Source organism: Nicotiana attenuata, unplaced genomic scaffold (genome assembly GCF_001879085.1).
Source record: "Nicotiana attenuata strain UT unplaced genomic scaffold, NIATTr2, whole genome shotgun sequence".
NCBI lineage: Eukaryota > Viridiplantae > Streptophyta > Magnoliopsida > Solanales > Solanaceae > Nicotiana > Nicotiana attenuata.
In genome coordinates, this window is record NW_017674318.1 from 18,738 (window position 1) to 24,122 (window position 5,385).

At 35.7% G+C, this 5,385-nt stretch overlaps 1 pseudogene; it reads right to left on the reverse strand.

Moving 5' to 3' along the window:
- Window positions 1-1,611: 1,611 nt before the first annotated feature.
- On the reverse strand, window positions 1,612-5,077 carry LOC109218400 (annotated as a pseudogene).
- Between the last annotated feature and the right edge of the window lie 308 nt (window positions 5,078-5,385).

Consider the following 5,385-nt stretch of genomic DNA (forward strand, 5'->3'; position numbering starts at 1 on the left):
TTAGTTTTACTTTTTACGGTTTTTTTTTTTTTTTTTTTTGAAAAAATGAAGCGAAAATCTATGACTAAGTGGGAGCATAGACTCTTGTGGTTAGGGTAGTTCAAAGAAATCGAAAATTCGCACTAACTAGAAATCAATTCAAATCAAATCAAGTTGATAATTAATTTTCTTAATTTGATACTATGCCCATGGATGGGGCGGCTTTTTAAATTGTATTCCGCCATTGAAGAAAGCAGTAAAGCTGCTTTAACAATCTCCCACTAAAAAGCAACACCAAATCTTATTATTTTGTTCAAGTGTCAATACACATTAAAGCTCAAAAGCTTCTCCAATACAGTCACTACGACCTAAAAGTTAAATTAGACAAGCATAATGCTCTAATTCATAAATAACCCCATAATCTTTCTCCATAGAATAAAAATAAGCTATCCTCCTCCACCAAACCAATATTACTCTACTACCAAAAGTTTGTGGTAGAATAGTTGAGATTCCTTCACATTTACTCCCCTTAGTGGCTTGCTCGATGCGAATCTTAATTTCTCAGGTCTGGTAGACTCCAGATACAGAATGGTCATACTCCAGACTCCAGATTCCTTCACGCAAGTGTATGAGTCTACATGCACAAGATACCTACCTATGTTATGCCATCACGCACACGTCCTTCTAGTTTCATGAGAGAAATGGCGAAAAGCCGTGCCTTCTTTCCATATCCATGTAAAGCTAACCATGTATCAACATTCCAAGAAACTAATATATCTCCTCACACCTAAATCAATCTCCCACGCTTAGCATACTCATCAATGAATGCAATGCAAACTAGAGTATTAACCTTGTACATACACTCACAATGGGATCATACACTCAGCACTCCTTTATACAAACTAAGCATACAATATCAGTACAGACAGCTAGAATGCTAATAAGAAGCAACAATATCAAAGGCTCGAACCATCTTCCTCCATTCAAATGTATTAACTCTAGATGTTCCTCTACAAGCCTTTTTTCAGTATATGCTAGATATCATCCTTTGTTCCACGAGACCAGATTTTACAGAAGGCAACCTATCTAACAACAGCCAAGCCNTAAATAATTTTTTGAATTTTTGTTGTTAATAATAAAATTAGTATTACTAACAAATTATTCTAAATTAATTTTTTTACTACGCTCATTATTTTGTTATTCCAGCAATATATATGCTTAAATACTTTTTATTTTTTTAATTTATAAATAATATATATATTTATTATATAGGTAAGTTGTAAATTTTATTTTGTGTCTCATACAACTTACACTAGTTGTATAAGGCAACTTTTTGTCTCACAGTTTTGTGGATCAAGAATTATATGGACCCAGCAGTGTCAGATTGGGGTCCATAATTTTGTGAGACAAAAAGGAGCCTCATACAACTAGTGTCAGTTGTATGAGACACAAAATAAAACTTCTCCCTGCCAATGTCATGTCATCAGGCACACGTCATTCTAGTTTCACGAGAGAAATGGCGAAAAGTCTGCCTTCTTTCCATATCCATGTAAAGCTAACCATGTATCAACATTCCAAGAAACTAATATATCTCCTCACACCTAAATCAATCTCCCACGCTTAGCATACTCATCAATGAATGCAATGCAAACTAGAGTATTAACCTTGTACATACACTCACAATGGGATCATACACTCAGCACTCCTTTTATCAAACTAAGCATACAATATCAGTACAGACAGCTAGAATGCTAATAGAAGCAACAATATCAAGGCTCGAACCATCTTCCTCCATTCAAATGTATTAACTCAGATGCCTCTACAAGCCTTTTTTCAGTATATGCAGATATCATCTTTGTCCACGAGACCAGATTTTCAGAAGGCAACCTATCTAACAACAGCCAAGCCATCTTGCACTGTGAATTTTGATGTTACAGAGTCAGCGTATTGAACATGATAACTTTCTATTCATCTATCAGATAGCAACTTTATTCTCCTCATGTTTTTTCTCATTATAGAAAGTCGGAATGGCTTGAGTGCAGAAGCAAATCAAGGATGTTAAGTCAGTGAGTTCGGAGTGCCACTGCATCCACTATTACTTCATAGCAACGGGAGCGTATTTAATATTGAATGTGTGTATTTTTCAAAACAATTGAGCTATATACATAGAGCTCAAGATACACTAACATCTACTTCCCCATGCAATATGCGGGTAATTAGTTGTATTAATCTGAACACGAATCTTCCTCAACTCTCACAAGCGTGGGTATTTGGCCACGATCAACAAAATCAATTTTGTTCAATCTAACACAACCAAGCACTTTCTCAGGCAACTCCTCTGGCTTCTGTGCCTGTGGAATTTAATGAATAACCAATGAGCATACATACACCATTATAATGCCAAAAGTAAGCCAACCATTCTCAAAACTAATCAGCATCATTTTTTCTTTCTGAAAAATAAGGGGAAAATAAGAAACCTGAATTGTTAAACCAAAATCAACTATTCCATGTTGTAAACGTTCTCTAAAAGCATCAAGCCCCTTTCTAGCTATGTAGCTGAAGCGATGAATATCAAGATCAACTTCAAAGTAATTTGGGCCCTGCAATAAGAAGACACCGTGCTCATTCAGAATACTGTGGCACTCGAAAACAACAAAGATGTTGCTAAACTGACTATAAACTAAAGTCATAGTACTGAAGTAAAAATCATTAGAGTGTCACCTGATAAAAGTTGTGTTGAGGGCGGGAAAGCACAGGCTTTTCATTGTAAGCATTCAAAAGCTTCCTTTCGGTTGCACTTGAAACAAGCTCATCTGGATTCACCAACCCAACCATAATCTTAAATCTCTCTCTGAAAGGAACAATTGATTCTTTTGCAAATCCTTTAACCTTTTCCATGTCATCTTCGATGAATCTCTACAACATAATTCAGTAGCAAATTTAAATGCAAAATAAATTGGGAACCAGGGAATATTGGAAGTTCTCTCATTCCTCTAGTACCATTATCAGGACTAGATCTGTACCAAGCAGGACGAGTAACTGCCGAAATTAGTAAACATGAGACAAATTATTTTTATTGATAAGGAAAACATGAGACAAATTATAAAGTTCTTGTACTGAATTAGGAAGAATTGCTACATATCAACCAGACATTTCGGCAGTTTCTTCCACACTCATAAACACCTTGCCCAAACTCCGAATAAAATGGAACGGAAGGAAAAACAAAAGGAGAAGAAAAGGTGTTGTTTTTGCTTCAGAAAATATGACATGAAGTACCTTGATGAAGTCCTGAAACTGGGGGGAAATGTCCTCCTCAAAACTTTCAGAAAGTTTGAAATATATTACAAGGCTCAAGCCTTCCCCATCAGCATCACCAAGGAACATTGGAGCCGGATAAGTAGGCAACTGACAAAGAAGAAAAGCTTTATTACTAATTAGAGTAGGATGTTTTATCTAATGAAAACTCCTTTGGTTAGTTGGGAGAGACTGGTCTAATACCTGAATGTTAACAATTAGTAACGGAGGTATTCTTCCATCTCCTTTTATAGAAGGAAGCTCAATGTGCTGTGCGATATGATTGATCTTTCTTGGGCAAACAAATAAGTCGACCCCAATTGGAATATAAGGAGACACATTAGGAGCAGGGCTTTTCCTCTTATCTCTGCAGATTAAATGAAAAATGTAAAGAAACATGTGTAAAATCCACTGCAAAAGCTCAACAAACAGTAATTAATTGACAAAGAGAGAGGTAAGTTAAGAGCGCACTTGAAATAACTATCACCACGGAGCTTAAAGTTTGAGGGCTCAATCTTTGACCAACTTCCAGCAATGAGCTTTTCTTCTGTGCAACAAGGAATTACGTGCCCAGCCCTGGGGCGGACAAGATACTTTCTTGAAGAGCCTACAAGAATACCATTATATTTAATATACTGTTAACTAGCTTTCTCAATTAGCTTTTCGACTTCTCTTTTTACACACTCCAAAACAAGAAATCTAACATGCAGGTAAATGCATCATGATCTCGATAAGGTTTAGCTAGTGATTAGATTTAAAAATAATAAGGGGAATAAAGATGTCATGGAACAAATTCGTATAATGGAATTCTCAAATTGGAGTCAGTTTATGCTGAAAGAATAATATACACAAATGTAAAGTGGAGGAAGTACTCACAAAATTCGTTCTTTTCTTCTCCATCAACAGAAGTCCTCTTCAGAGAAAGCCTTATAATAGTTGATTTCTTTACTTGAGAATGTGGGCCTGAATTTGATGCACTAATGGTTTTGTCATTGAAACTCAATGAACTAACCAGCTTCGGTAAGACAGACTTCAACACGTTCTCCTGAGTTTTCTCCTGCAATTTATCTTATTTACACCTTTAAAACTTGCATATGCACGATCCAAATTCTTCTTCTTTTTGGTGACAACATCTTCACCCTTCCCTAGGGATGGAACATAGTCTTGAGCACTTACAACTGAAAGTCCATTTGGATCCTGAACTACATTTTTGCTCAAAACCTTTTCTGTTTTTCTGCCGTCTATCTTGAGATATTTCTCATGGTATTCTTTGTATTTGAGTTTGCTATCCATAAAGCATGATGAAGTTTCATACTGAAGTACTTGTCCACTTGAAATGTTGGGGAAAATATCTACAAGAAGTGAGAAAGAATAGAACGAATAAGTAATAAATTTGTCAAAGAAAATATAAAAAAGATTAAGAATGTAGCACTTTCCGCAAAATATAAGAGAAGCGTACCCCCCCCCCCCCCCCCCCCCCAAAATAAAAAAAAAAAGGAAAAAAAGAAAGGGACAAGAACTGCCAAAAACATAGGGTAATGAATAAGTTGGTATTCTTCTTTTTCTTTTCCTAAGAATGATGGCCATCTTAATCCATAGAAAGAAGTCATCAATTATAAGTATCACTTAAAACACATTCAAGAACAGCAAATCAAAATAGGAAATTGACATTAAAACACAACTAAATATGCCCAAAATCAATGATATTACCTCCAAGAACACTACTGAAGTCATCATCTGAGTCGGACTCCAAAATGCTGTGCGTGTCAAACCATGCTTCTTCTTGACAAAGAACTGTAAGCATGTAAATATCTCATCATTTTCAAGCTTAAGGTTCAAAACTTTTTCATTATTAAGAGCTTAATCACACAAACTCCAGTTGCTAATACGATGCTTTCAAAAGAGAATATCCCTTTTCTTTTTCCTTATTGCGAACGAAGAAAAGCATCAGAATTAACACAACCACTGATCTATCAAGGAAAAAAAGAGATGACAGATGAACTTAAGTTACGACGAGTATACTACTTTCGTTTAGATTACTACGTAGTTCGTACCCGTAAACGTAGTAACGAAACTATAGTCGTCGTCCGACCCCAAACCAAAACTAAAAAG